The sequence below is a fragment of the Doryrhamphus excisus genome, unplaced genomic scaffold (assembly GCF_030265055.1).
Source record: "Doryrhamphus excisus isolate RoL2022-K1 unplaced genomic scaffold, RoL_Dexc_1.0 HiC_scaffold_25, whole genome shotgun sequence".
In the NCBI taxonomy this organism is placed as follows: Eukaryota; Metazoa; Chordata; class Actinopteri; order Syngnathiformes; family Syngnathidae; genus Doryrhamphus; species Doryrhamphus excisus.
In genome coordinates, this window is record NW_026652243.1 from 1,500,822 (window position 1) to 1,510,277 (window position 9,456).

General features: G+C 52.4%; 33 non-coding genes and 8 pseudogenes across 33 annotated transcripts; all 41 read left to right on the forward strand.

Moving 5' to 3' along the window:
• Nucleotides 1-67: 67 nt before the first annotated feature.
• On the forward strand, nucleotides 68-186 carry LOC131116319 (5S ribosomal RNA). Its single transcript, XR_009123573.1, has one exon. It is a non-coding gene; the product is annotated as a 5S ribosomal RNA (ribosomal RNA).
• A 112-nt stretch (nucleotides 187-298) lies between these two features.
• On the forward strand, nucleotides 299-417 carry LOC131115433 (5S ribosomal RNA). Its single transcript, XR_009122711.1, has one exon. It is a non-coding gene; the product is annotated as a 5S ribosomal RNA (ribosomal RNA).
• Nucleotides 418-528: 111 nt separating this feature from the next.
• On the forward strand, nucleotides 529-647 carry LOC131115855 (5S ribosomal RNA). The gene has a single exon (XR_009123123.1). It is a non-coding gene; the product is annotated as a 5S ribosomal RNA (ribosomal RNA).
• Nucleotides 648-759: 112 nt separating this feature from the next.
• Nucleotides 760-878, forward strand: LOC131117530 (5S ribosomal RNA). The gene has a single exon (XR_009124744.1). It is a non-coding gene; the product is annotated as a 5S ribosomal RNA (ribosomal RNA).
• A 111-nt stretch (nucleotides 879-989) lies between these two features.
• Nucleotides 990-1,108, forward strand: LOC131115696 (5S ribosomal RNA). Its single transcript, XR_009122970.1, has one exon. It is a non-coding gene; the product is annotated as a 5S ribosomal RNA (ribosomal RNA).
• Nucleotides 1,109-1,220: 112 nt separating this feature from the next.
• On the forward strand, nucleotides 1,221-1,339 carry LOC131116426 (5S ribosomal RNA). The gene has a single exon (XR_009123674.1). It is a non-coding gene; the product is annotated as a 5S ribosomal RNA (ribosomal RNA).
• Nucleotides 1,340-1,451: 112 nt separating this feature from the next.
• LOC131116760 (5S ribosomal RNA) lies at nucleotides 1,452-1,570 on the forward strand. The gene has a single exon (XR_009123998.1). It is a non-coding gene; the product is annotated as a 5S ribosomal RNA (ribosomal RNA).
• Nucleotides 1,571-1,682: 112 nt separating this feature from the next.
• Nucleotides 1,683-1,791, forward strand: LOC131111967 (5S ribosomal RNA; annotated as a pseudogene).
• Nucleotides 1,792-1,902: 111 nt separating this feature from the next.
• LOC131116633 (5S ribosomal RNA) lies at nucleotides 1,903-2,021 on the forward strand. The gene has a single exon (XR_009123875.1). It is a non-coding gene; the product is annotated as a 5S ribosomal RNA (ribosomal RNA).
• A 112-nt stretch (nucleotides 2,022-2,133) lies between these two features.
• On the forward strand, nucleotides 2,134-2,242 carry LOC131113014 (5S ribosomal RNA; annotated as a pseudogene).
• A 112-nt stretch (nucleotides 2,243-2,354) lies between these two features.
• Nucleotides 2,355-2,473, forward strand: LOC131117053 (5S ribosomal RNA). Its single transcript, XR_009124283.1, has one exon. It is a non-coding gene; the product is annotated as a 5S ribosomal RNA (ribosomal RNA).
• A 112-nt stretch (nucleotides 2,474-2,585) lies between these two features.
• LOC131116044 (5S ribosomal RNA) lies at nucleotides 2,586-2,704 on the forward strand. Its single transcript, XR_009123307.1, has one exon. It is a non-coding gene; the product is annotated as a 5S ribosomal RNA (ribosomal RNA).
• Nucleotides 2,705-2,816: 112 nt separating this feature from the next.
• On the forward strand, nucleotides 2,817-2,935 carry LOC131117495 (5S ribosomal RNA). The gene has a single exon (XR_009124710.1). It is a non-coding gene; the product is annotated as a 5S ribosomal RNA (ribosomal RNA).
• A 112-nt stretch (nucleotides 2,936-3,047) lies between these two features.
• Nucleotides 3,048-3,166, forward strand: LOC131117054 (5S ribosomal RNA). Its single transcript, XR_009124284.1, has one exon. It is a non-coding gene; the product is annotated as a 5S ribosomal RNA (ribosomal RNA).
• A 112-nt stretch (nucleotides 3,167-3,278) lies between these two features.
• LOC131115610 (5S ribosomal RNA) lies at nucleotides 3,279-3,397 on the forward strand. Its single transcript, XR_009122886.1, has one exon. It is a non-coding gene; the product is annotated as a 5S ribosomal RNA (ribosomal RNA).
• Nucleotides 3,398-3,509: 112 nt separating this feature from the next.
• Nucleotides 3,510-3,628, forward strand: LOC131116320 (5S ribosomal RNA). The gene has a single exon (XR_009123574.1). It is a non-coding gene; the product is annotated as a 5S ribosomal RNA (ribosomal RNA).
• A 112-nt stretch (nucleotides 3,629-3,740) lies between these two features.
• LOC131115435 (5S ribosomal RNA) lies at nucleotides 3,741-3,859 on the forward strand. Its single transcript, XR_009122713.1, has one exon. It is a non-coding gene; the product is annotated as a 5S ribosomal RNA (ribosomal RNA).
• Nucleotides 3,860-3,970: 111 nt separating this feature from the next.
• LOC131115856 (5S ribosomal RNA) lies at nucleotides 3,971-4,089 on the forward strand. The gene has a single exon (XR_009123124.1). It is a non-coding gene; the product is annotated as a 5S ribosomal RNA (ribosomal RNA).
• A 112-nt stretch (nucleotides 4,090-4,201) lies between these two features.
• LOC131117531 (5S ribosomal RNA) lies at nucleotides 4,202-4,320 on the forward strand. The gene has a single exon (XR_009124745.1). It is a non-coding gene; the product is annotated as a 5S ribosomal RNA (ribosomal RNA).
• Nucleotides 4,321-4,431: 111 nt separating this feature from the next.
• LOC131113940 (5S ribosomal RNA) lies at nucleotides 4,432-4,550 on the forward strand. Its single transcript, XR_009121549.1, has one exon. It is a non-coding gene; the product is annotated as a 5S ribosomal RNA (ribosomal RNA).
• Nucleotides 4,551-4,662: 112 nt separating this feature from the next.
• On the forward strand, nucleotides 4,663-4,781 carry LOC131118289 (5S ribosomal RNA). Its single transcript, XR_009125454.1, has one exon. It is a non-coding gene; the product is annotated as a 5S ribosomal RNA (ribosomal RNA).
• A 112-nt stretch (nucleotides 4,782-4,893) lies between these two features.
• LOC131112032 (5S ribosomal RNA) lies at nucleotides 4,894-5,011 on the forward strand (annotated as a pseudogene).
• A 112-nt stretch (nucleotides 5,012-5,123) lies between these two features.
• On the forward strand, nucleotides 5,124-5,242 carry LOC131116427 (5S ribosomal RNA). Its single transcript, XR_009123675.1, has one exon. It is a non-coding gene; the product is annotated as a 5S ribosomal RNA (ribosomal RNA).
• Nucleotides 5,243-5,354: 112 nt separating this feature from the next.
• On the forward strand, nucleotides 5,355-5,473 carry LOC131116761 (5S ribosomal RNA). The gene has a single exon (XR_009123999.1). It is a non-coding gene; the product is annotated as a 5S ribosomal RNA (ribosomal RNA).
• A 112-nt stretch (nucleotides 5,474-5,585) lies between these two features.
• Nucleotides 5,586-5,694, forward strand: LOC131111968 (5S ribosomal RNA; annotated as a pseudogene).
• Nucleotides 5,695-5,805: 111 nt separating this feature from the next.
• LOC131116634 (5S ribosomal RNA) lies at nucleotides 5,806-5,924 on the forward strand. Its single transcript, XR_009123876.1, has one exon. It is a non-coding gene; the product is annotated as a 5S ribosomal RNA (ribosomal RNA).
• Nucleotides 5,925-6,036: 112 nt separating this feature from the next.
• LOC131116214 (5S ribosomal RNA) lies at nucleotides 6,037-6,155 on the forward strand. The gene has a single exon (XR_009123471.1). It is a non-coding gene; the product is annotated as a 5S ribosomal RNA (ribosomal RNA).
• A 112-nt stretch (nucleotides 6,156-6,267) lies between these two features.
• LOC131114124 (5S ribosomal RNA) lies at nucleotides 6,268-6,375 on the forward strand (annotated as a pseudogene).
• A 112-nt stretch (nucleotides 6,376-6,487) lies between these two features.
• LOC131118412 (5S ribosomal RNA) lies at nucleotides 6,488-6,606 on the forward strand. The gene has a single exon (XR_009125580.1). It is a non-coding gene; the product is annotated as a 5S ribosomal RNA (ribosomal RNA).
• A 112-nt stretch (nucleotides 6,607-6,718) lies between these two features.
• On the forward strand, nucleotides 6,719-6,837 carry LOC131116856 (5S ribosomal RNA). Its single transcript, XR_009124091.1, has one exon. It is a non-coding gene; the product is annotated as a 5S ribosomal RNA (ribosomal RNA).
• A 112-nt stretch (nucleotides 6,838-6,949) lies between these two features.
• LOC131112024 (5S ribosomal RNA) lies at nucleotides 6,950-7,058 on the forward strand (annotated as a pseudogene).
• Nucleotides 7,059-7,169: 111 nt separating this feature from the next.
• LOC131114942 (5S ribosomal RNA) lies at nucleotides 7,170-7,288 on the forward strand. Its single transcript, XR_009122238.1, has one exon. It is a non-coding gene; the product is annotated as a 5S ribosomal RNA (ribosomal RNA).
• Nucleotides 7,289-7,400: 112 nt separating this feature from the next.
• Nucleotides 7,401-7,519, forward strand: LOC131115491 (5S ribosomal RNA). Its single transcript, XR_009122767.1, has one exon. It is a non-coding gene; the product is annotated as a 5S ribosomal RNA (ribosomal RNA).
• Nucleotides 7,520-7,631: 112 nt separating this feature from the next.
• On the forward strand, nucleotides 7,632-7,750 carry LOC131114943 (5S ribosomal RNA). The gene has a single exon (XR_009122239.1). It is a non-coding gene; the product is annotated as a 5S ribosomal RNA (ribosomal RNA).
• A 112-nt stretch (nucleotides 7,751-7,862) lies between these two features.
• LOC131114146 (5S ribosomal RNA) lies at nucleotides 7,863-7,971 on the forward strand (annotated as a pseudogene).
• A 111-nt stretch (nucleotides 7,972-8,082) lies between these two features.
• LOC131116647 (5S ribosomal RNA) lies at nucleotides 8,083-8,201 on the forward strand. Its single transcript, XR_009123888.1, has one exon. It is a non-coding gene; the product is annotated as a 5S ribosomal RNA (ribosomal RNA).
• A 112-nt stretch (nucleotides 8,202-8,313) lies between these two features.
• LOC131117209 (5S ribosomal RNA) lies at nucleotides 8,314-8,432 on the forward strand. The gene has a single exon (XR_009124434.1). It is a non-coding gene; the product is annotated as a 5S ribosomal RNA (ribosomal RNA).
• A 112-nt stretch (nucleotides 8,433-8,544) lies between these two features.
• LOC131112329 (5S ribosomal RNA) lies at nucleotides 8,545-8,653 on the forward strand (annotated as a pseudogene).
• A 112-nt stretch (nucleotides 8,654-8,765) lies between these two features.
• On the forward strand, nucleotides 8,766-8,883 carry LOC131119194 (5S ribosomal RNA). The gene has a single exon (XR_009126321.1). It is a non-coding gene; the product is annotated as a 5S ribosomal RNA (ribosomal RNA).
• Nucleotides 8,884-8,995: 112 nt separating this feature from the next.
• On the forward strand, nucleotides 8,996-9,114 carry LOC131114944 (5S ribosomal RNA). Its single transcript, XR_009122240.1, has one exon. It is a non-coding gene; the product is annotated as a 5S ribosomal RNA (ribosomal RNA).
• A 112-nt stretch (nucleotides 9,115-9,226) lies between these two features.
• LOC131118979 (5S ribosomal RNA) lies at nucleotides 9,227-9,345 on the forward strand. Its single transcript, XR_009126118.1, has one exon. It is a non-coding gene; the product is annotated as a 5S ribosomal RNA (ribosomal RNA).
• Nucleotides 9,346-9,456: the final 111 nt, after the last annotated feature.

Sequence of the window (9,456 nt, forward strand, 5' to 3'; positions counted from 1 at the left end):
CACTTTTTTCTGGAGTCTAGTTTGGCCTGCGTCGCCTTCAAATAGGACCTTTTCATTTGCCCTGGCAGCTTACGGCCATACTACCCTGAAAAAGCCCGATCTCGTCCGATCTCGGAAGCTAAGCAGGGGCGGGCCTGGTTAGTACTTGGATGGGAGACCGCCTGGGAATACCAGGTGCTGTAAGCTTTTTATGGTTTCTGCTCTTGCCTGACAGCAGAGGGCGCTGTTCGACACTTTTTGCTGGAGTCTAGTTTGGCCTGCGTCTTCTTCAAATAGGATCTTTTCAGTTGACCTGGCAGCTTATGGCCATACTACCCTGAAAACGCCCGATCTCGTCCGATCTCGGAAGCTAAGCAGGGGCGGGCCTGGTTAGTACTTGGATGGGAGACCGCCTGGGAATACCAGGTGCTGTAAGCTTTTTATGGTTTCTGCTCTAGCCTGACAGCAGAGGGCGCTGTTTGACACTTTTTGCTGGATCTAGTTTGGCCTGCGTCGCCTTCAAATAAGATCTTTTCAGTTGTCCTGGCAGCTTACGGCCACACCACCCTGAAAACGCCTGATCTCGTCCGATCTCGGAAGCTAAGCAGGGGCGGGCCTGGTTAGTACTTGGATGGGAGACCGCCTGGGAATACCAGGTGCTGTAAGCTTTTTTTGGTTTCTGCTCTTGCCTGACAGCAGAGGGCGCTGTTTGACACTTTTTGCTGGAGTCTAGTTTGGCCTGCGTCGCCTTCAAATAGGATCTTTTCAGTTGACGTGGCAGCTTACGGCCATATTACCCTGAAAACGCCCGATCTCGTCCGATCTCGGAAGCTAAGCATGGGCGGGCCTGGTTAGTACTTGGATGGGAGACCGCCTGGGAATACCAGGTGCTGTAAGCTTTTTATGGTTTCTGCTCTAGCCTGACAGCAGAGGGCGCTGTTTGACACTTTTTGCTGGATCTAGTTTGGTCTGCGTCGCCTTCAAATAAGATCTTTTCAGTTGTCCTGGCAGCTTACGGCCATACCACCCTGAAAACGCCTGATCTCGTCCGATCTCGGAAGCTAAGCAGGGGCGGGCCTGGTTAGTACTTGGATGGGAGACCGCCTGTGAATACCAGGTGCTGTAAGCTTTTTATGGTTTCTGCTCTAGCCTGACAGCAGAGGGCGCTGTTTGACATGTTTTGCTGGAGTCTAGTTTGTCCTGCGTCGCCTTCAAATAGGATCTTTTCAGTTGCCTTGGCAGCTTTTGGCCATACCACCCTGAAAACGCCTGATCTCGTCCGATCTCGGAAGCTAAGCAGGGGCGGGCCTGGTTAGTACTTGGATGGGAGACCGCCTGGGAATACCAGGTGCTGTAAGCTTTTTATGGTTTCTGCTCTTGCCTGACAGCAGAGGGCGCTGTTTGACACCTTTTGCTGGAGTCTAGTTTGGCCTGCGTCGCCTTCAAATAGGATCTTTTCAGTTGATGTGGCAGCTTACGGCCATACTACCCTGAAAACGCCCGATCTCGTCCGATCTCGGAAGCTAAGCAGGGGCGAGCCTGGTTAGTACTTGGATGGGAGACCGCCTGGGAATACCAGGTGCTGTAAGCTTTTCATGGTTTCTGCTCTTGCCTGACAGCAGAGGGCGCTGTTTGACATGTTTTGCTGGAGTCTAGTTTGGCCTGCGTCACCTTCAAATAGGATCTTTTCAGTTGACCTGGCAGCTTACGGCCATACTACCCTGAAAACGCCCGATCTCGGAAGCTAAGCAGGGGCGGGCCTGGTTAGTACTTGGATGGGAGACCGCCTGGGAATACCAGGTGCTGTAAGCTTTTTATGGTTTCTGCTCTAGCCTGACAGCAGAGGGCGCTGTTTGACACTTTTTGCTGGATCTAGTTTGGCCTGCGTCGCCTTCAAATAAGATCTTTTCAGTTGTCCTGGCAGCTTACGGCCATACTACCCTGAAAACGCCCGATCTCGTCCGATCTCGGAAGCTAAGCAGGGGTGGGCCTGGTTAGTACTTGGATGGGAGACCGCCTGGCAATACCAGGTGCTGTAAGCCTTTTATGGTTTCTGCTCTTGCCTGACAGCAGAGGGCGCTGTTTGACACTTTTTGCTGGAGTCTAGTTTGTCCTGCGTCGCCTTCAAATAGGATCTTTTCAGTTGCCTTGGCAGCTTTTGGCCATACTACCCTGAAAACGCCCGATCTCGGAAGCTAAGCAGGGGCGGGCCTGGTTAGTACTTGGATGGGAGACCGCCTGGGAATACCAGGTGCTGTAAGCTTTTTATGGTTTCTGCTCTTGCCTGACAGCAGAGGGCGCTGTTTGACATGTTTTGCTGGAGTCTAGTTTGGCCTGCGTCACCTTCAAATAGGATTTTTTCAGTTGACCTGGCAGCTTACGGCCATACTACCTTGAAAACGCCCGATCTCGTCCGATCTCGGAAGCTAAGCACGGGCGGGCCTGGTTAGTACTTGAATGGGAGACCGCCTGGGAATACCAGGTGCTGTAAGCTTTTTATGGTTTCTGCTCTTGCCTAACAGCAGAGGGCGCTGTTTGACACTTTTTGCTGGAGTCTAGTTTGGCCTGCGTCGCCTTCAAATAGGATCTTTTCAGTTGCCCTGGCAGCTTACGGCCATACTACCCTGAAAACGCCCGGTCTCGTCCGATCTCGGAAGCTAAGCAGGGGCGGGCCTGGTTAGTACTTGGATGGGAGACCGCCTGGGAATTCCAGGTGCTGTAAGCTTTTTATGGTTTCTGCTCTTGCCTGACAGCAGAGGGCGCTGTTTGCCACTTTTTTCTGGAGTCTAGTTTGGCCTGCGTCGCCTTCAAATAGGACCTTTTCATTTGCCCTGGCAGCTTACGGCCATACTACCCTGAAAAAGCCCGATCTCGTCCGATCTCGGAAGCTAAGCAGGGGCGGGCCTGGTTAGTACTTGGATGGGAGTCCGCCTGGGAATACCAGGTGCTGTAAGCTTTTTATGGTTTCTGCTCTTGCCTGACAGCAGAGGGCGCTGTTTGACATGTTTTGCTGGAGTCTAGTTTGGCCTGCGTCACCTTCAAATAGGATTTTTTCAGTTGACCTGGCAGCTTACGGCCATACTACCTTGAAAACGCCCGATCTCGTCCGATCTCGGAAGCTAAGCACGGGCGGGCCTGGTTAGTACTTGAATGGGAGACCGCCTGGGAATACCAGGTGCTGTAAGCTTTTTATGGTTTCTGCTCTTGCCTAACAGCAGAGGGCGCTGTTTGACACTTTTTGCTGGAGTCTAGTTTGGCCTGCGTCGCCTTCAAATAGGATCTTTTCAGTTGCCCTGGCAGCTTACGGCCATACTACCCTGAAAACGCCCGGTCTCGTCCGATCTCGGAAGCTAAGCAGGGGCAGGCCTGGTTAGTACTTGGATGGGAGACCGCCTGGGAATTCCAGGTGCTGTAAGCTTTTTATGGTTTCTGCTCTTGCCTGACAGCAGAGGGCGCTGTTTGCCACTTTTTTCTGGAGTCTAGTTTGGCCTGCGTCGCCTTCAAATAGGACCTTTTCATTTGCCCTGGCAGCTTACGGCCATACTACCCTGAAAAAGCCCGATCTCGTCCGATCTCGGAAGCTAAGCAGGGGCGGGCCTGGTTAGTACTTGGATGGGAGACCGCCTGGGAATACCAGGTGCTGTAAGCTTTTTATGGTTTCTGCTCTTGCCTGACAGCAGAGGGCGCTGTTCGACACTTTTTGCTGGAGTCTAGTTTGGCCTGCGTCTTCTTCAAATAGGATCTTTTCAGTTGACCTGGCAGCTTATGGCCATACTACCCTGAAAACGCCCGATCTCGTCCGATCTCGGAAGCTAAGCAGGGGCGGGCCTGGTTAGTACTTGGATGGGAGACCGCCTGGGAATACCAGGTGCTGTAAGCTTTTTATGGTTTCTGCTCTAGCCTGACAGCAGAGGGCGCTGTTTGACACTTTTTGCTGGATCTAGTTTGGCCTGCGTCGCCTTCAAATAAGATCTTTTCAGTTGTCCTGGCAGCTTACGGCCACACCACCCTGAAAACGCCTGATCTCGTCCGATCTCGGAAGCTAAGCAGGGGCGGGCCTGGTTAGTACTTGGATGGGAGACCGCCTGGGAATACCAGGTGCTGTAAGCTTTTTTTGGTTTCTGCTCTTGCCTGACAGCAGAGGGCGCTGTTTGACACTTTTTGCTGGAGTCTAGTTTGGCCTGCGTCGCCTTCAAATAGGATCTTTTCAGTTGACGTGGCAGCTTACGGCCATATTACCCTGAAAACGCCCGATCTCGTCCGATCTCGGAAGCTAAGCATGGGCGGGCCTGGTTAGTACTTGGATGGGAGACCGCCTGGGAATACCAGGTGCTGTAAGCTTTTTATGGTTTCTGCTCTAGCCTGACAGCAGAGGGCGCTGTTTGACACTTTTTGCTGGATCTAGTTTGGTCTGCGTCGCCTTCAAATAAGATCTTTTCAGTTGTCCTGGCAGCTTACGGCCATACCACCCTGAAAACGCCTGATCTCGTCCGATCTCGGAAGCTAAGCAGGGGCGGGCCTGGTTAGTACTTGGATGGGAGACCGCCTGGGAATACCAGGTGCTGTAAGCTTTTTATGGTTTCTGCTCTTGCCTGACAGCAGAGGGCGCTGTTTGACACTTTTTGCTGGAGTCTAGTTTGGCCTGCGTCGCCTTCAAATAGGATCTTTTCAGTTGCCCTTGCAGCTTACGGCCATACTACCCTGAAAACGCCCGATCTCGTCCGATCTCGGAAGCTAAGCAGGGGCGGTCCTGGTTAGTACTTGGATGGGAGACCGCCTGGGATTACCAGGTGCTGTAAGCTTTTTATGGTTTCTGCTCTTGCCTGACAGCAGAGGGCGCTGTTTGACACTTTTTGCTGTAGTCTAGTTTGGCCTGCGTCACTTTCAAATAGGATCTTTTCAGTTGACCTGGCAGCTTAGGCCATACTACCCTGAAAACGCCCGATCTCGTACGTTCTCGGAAGCTAAGCAGGGCCGGGCCTGGTTAGTACTTGGATGGGAGACCGCCTGTGAATACCAGGTGCTGTAAGCTTTTTATGGTTTCTGCTCTAGCCTGACAGCAGAGGGCGCTGTTTGACATGTTTTGCTGGAGTCTAGTTTGTCCTGCGTCGCCTTCAAATAGGATCTTTTCAGTTGCCTTGGCAGCTTTTGGCCATACCACCCTGAAAACGCCTGATCTCGTCCGATCTCGGAAGCTAAGCAGGGGCGGGCCTGGTTAGTACTTGGATGGGAGACCGCCTGGGAATACCAGGTGCTGTAAGCTTTTTATGGTTTCTGCTCTTGCCTGACAGCAGAGGGCGCTGTTTGACACCTTTTGCTGGAGTCTAGTTTGGCCTGCGTCGCCTTCAAATAGGATCTTTTCAGTTGATGTGGCAGCTTACGGCCATACTACCCTGAAAACGCCCGATCTCGTCCGATCTCGGAAGCTAAGCAGGGGCGAGCCTGGTTAGTACTTGGATGGGAGACCGCCTGGGAATACCAGGTGCTGTAAGCTTTTCATGGTTTCTGCTCTTGCCTGACAGCAGAGGGCGCTGTTTGACATGTTTTGCTGGAGTCTAGTTTGGCCTGCGTCACCTTCAAATAGGATCTTTTCAGTTGACCTGGCAGCTTACGGCCATACTACCCTGAAAACGCCCGATCTCGGAAGCTAAGCAGGGGCGGGCCTGGTTAGTACTTGGATGGGAGACCGCCTGGGAATACCAGGTGCTGTAAGCTTTTTATGGTTTCTGCTCTAGCCTGACAGCAGAGGGCGCTGTTTGACACTTTTTGCTGGATCTAGTTTGGCCTGCGTCGCCTTCAAATAAGATCTTTTCAGTTGTCCTGGCAGCTTACGGCCATACTACCCTGAAAACGCCCGATCTCGTCCGATCTCGGAAGCTAAGCAGGGGTGGGCCTGGTTAGTACTTGGATGGGAGACCGCCTGGCAATACCAGGTGCTGTAAGCCTTTTATGGTTTCTGCTCTTGCCTGACAGCAGAGGGCGCTGTTTGACACTTTTTGCTGGAGTCTAGTTTGGCCTGCGTCGCCTTCAAATAGGATCTTTTCATTTGCCCTGGCAGCTTACGGCCATACTACCCTGAAAACGCCCGATCTCGTCCGATCTCGGAAGCTAAGCAGGGGCGGGCCTGGTTAGTACTTGGATGGGAGACCGCCTGGGAATACCAGGTGCTGTACGCTTTTTATGGTTTCTGCTCTTGCCTGACAGCAGAGGGCGCTGTTTGACACTTTTTGCTGGAGTCTAGTTTGTCCTGTGTCGCCTTCAAATAGGATCTTTTCAGTTGCCTTGGCAGCTTTTGGCCATACTACCCTGAAAACGCCCGATCTCGGAAGCTAAGCAGGGGCGGGCCTGGTTATACTTGGATGGGAGACCGCCTGGGAATACCAGGTGCTGTAAGCTTTTTATGGTTTCTGCTCTTGCCTGACAGCAGAGGGCGCTGTTTGACATGTTTTGCTGGAGTCTAGTTTGGCCTGCGTCACCTTCAAATAGGATTTTTTCAGTTGACCTGGCAGCTTACGGCCATACTACCTTGAAAACGCCCGATCTCGTCCGATCTCGGAAGCTAAGCACGGGCGGGCATGGTTAGTACTTGAATGGGAGACCGCCTGGGAATACCAGGTGCTGTAAGCTTTTTATGGTTTCTGCTCTTGCCTAACAGCAGAGGGCGCTGTTTGACACTTTTTGCTGGAGTCTAGTTTGGCCTGCGTCGCCTTCAAATAGGATCTTTTCAGTTGCCCTGGCAGCTAACGGCCATACTACCCTGAAAACGCCCGGTCTCGTCCGATCTCGGAAGCTAAGCAGGGGCGGGCCTGGTTAGTACTTGGATGGGAGACCGCCTGGGAATACCAGGTGCTGTAAGCTTTTTATGGTTTCTGCTCTTGCCTGACAACAGAGGGCGCTGTTTGACACTTTTTGCTGGAGTCTAGTTTGGCTTGCGTCTTCTTCAAATAGGATCTTTTCAGTTGACCTGGCAGCTTATGGCCATACTACCCTGAAAACGCCCGATCTCGGAAGCTAAGCAGGGGTGGGCCTGGTTAGTACTTGGATGGGAGACCGCCTGGGAAAACCAGGTGCTATAAGCTTTTTATGGTTTCTGCTCTAGCCTGACAGCAGAGGGCGCTGTTTGACACTTTTTGCTGGATCTAGTTTGGCCTGCGTCGCCTTCAAATAAGATCTTTTCAGTTGTCCTGGCAGCTTACGGCCATACTACCCTGAAAACGCCCGATCTCGTCCGATCTCGGAAGCTAAGCAGGGGCGGGCCTGGTTAGTACTTGGATGGGAGACCGCCTGGGAATACCAGGTGCTGTAAGCTTTTTATGGTTTCTGCTCTTGCCTGACAGCAGAGGGCGCTGTTTGACACTTTTTGCTGGAGTCTAGTTTGGCCTGCGTCGCCTTCAAATAGGATCTTTTCAGTTGTCCTGGCAGCTTACGGCCATACTACCCTGAAAACGCCCGATCTCTTCCGATCTCGGAAGCTAAGCAGGGGCGGGCCTGGTTAGTACTTGGATGGGAGACCGCCTGGGAATACCAGGTGCTGTAAGCTTTTTATGGTTTCTGCTCTTGCCTGACAGCAGAGGGCGCTGTTTGACACTTTTTGCTGGAGTCTAGTTTGGCCTGCGTCGCCTTCAAATAGGATCTTTTCAGTTGATGTGGCAGCTTACGGCCATACTACCCTGAAAACGCCCGATCTCGTCCGATCTCGGAAGCTAAGCAGGGGCGGGCCTGGTTAGTACTTGGATGGGAGACCGCCTGGGAATACCAGGTGCTGTAAGCTTTTTATGGTTTCTGCTCTTGCCTGACAGCAGAGGGCGCTGTTTGACACTTTTTGCTGGAGTCTAGTTTGGCCTGCGTCGCCTTCAAATAGGATCTTTACAGTTGCCCTGGCAGCATACGGCCACACTACCCTGAAAACGCCTGATCTCGGAAAATAAGCAGGGGAGGGCCTGGTTAGTACTTGGATGGGAGACCGCCTGGGAATACCAGGTGCTGTAAGCTTTTTATGGTTTCTGCTCTAGCCTGACAGCAGAGGGCGCTGTTTGACACTTTTTGCTGGATCTAGTTTGGCCTGCGTCGCCTTCAAATAAGATCTTTTCAGTTGTCCTGGCAGCTTACGGCCATACCACCCTGAAAACGCCTGATCTCGTCCGATCTCGGAAGCTAAGCAGGGGCGGGCCTGGTTAGTACTTGGATGGGAGACCGCCTGGGAATACCATGTGCTGTAAGCTTTTCATGGTTTCTGCTCTTGCCTGACAGCAGAGGGCGCTGTTTGACACTTTTTGCTGGAGTCTAGTTTGGCCTGCGTCTTCTTCAAATAGGATCTTTTCAGTTGCCCTGGCAGCTTACGGCCATACTACCCTGAAAACGCCCGATCTCGTCCGATCTCGGAAGCTAAGCAGGGGCGGGACTGGTTAGTACTTGGATGGGAGACCGCCTGGGAATACCAGGTGCTGTAAGCTTTTCATGGTTTCTGCTCTTGCCTGACAGCAGAGGGCGCTGTTTGACATGTTTTGCTGGAGTCTAGTTTGGCCTGCGTCGCCTTCAAATAAGATCTTTTCAGTTGTCCTGGCAGCTTACGGCCATACTACCCTGAAAACGCCCGATCTCGGAAGCTAAGCAGGGGCGGGCCTGGTTAGTACTTGGATGGGAGACCGCCTGTGAATACCAGGTGCTGTAAGCTTTTTATGGTTTCTGCTCTTGCCTGACAGCAGAGGGCGCTGTTTGACACTTTTTGCTGTAGTCTAGTTTGGCCTGTGTCACCTTCAAATAGGATTTTTTCAGTTGACCTGGCAGCTTAGGCCATACTACCCTGAAAACGCCCGATCTCGTACGATCTCGGAAGCTAAGCAGGGCCGGGCCTGGTTAGTACTTGGATGGGAGACCGCCTGTGAATACCAGGTGCTGTAAGCTTTTTATGGTTTCTGCTCTTGCCTGACAGCAGAGGGCGCTGTTTGACACTTTTTGCTGTAGTCTAGTTTGGCCTGCGTCACCTTCAAATAGGATCTTTTCAGTTGACCTGGCAGCTTACGGCCATACTACCCTGAAAACGCCCGATCTCGTCCGATCTCGGAAGCTAAGCAGGGGCGGGCCTGGTTAGTACTTGGATGGGAGACCGCCTGGGAATACCAGGTGCTGTAAGCTTTTCATGGTTTCTGCTCTTGCCTGACAGCAGCGGGCGCTGTTTGACATGTTTTGCTGGAGTCTAGTTTGTCCTGCGTCGCCTTCAAATAGGATCTTTTCAGTTGCCTTGGCAGCTTTTGGCCATACTACCCTGAAAACGCCCGATCTCGTCCGATCTCGGAAGCTAAGCAGGGGCGGTCCTGGTTAGTACTTGGATGGGAGACCGCCTGGGATTACCAGGTGCTGTAAGCTTTTTATGGTTTCTGCTCTTGCCTGACAGCAGAGGGCGCTGTTTGACACTTTTTGCTGGAGTCTAGTTTGGCCTGCGTCTTCTTCAAATAGGATCTTTTCAGTTGTCCTGGC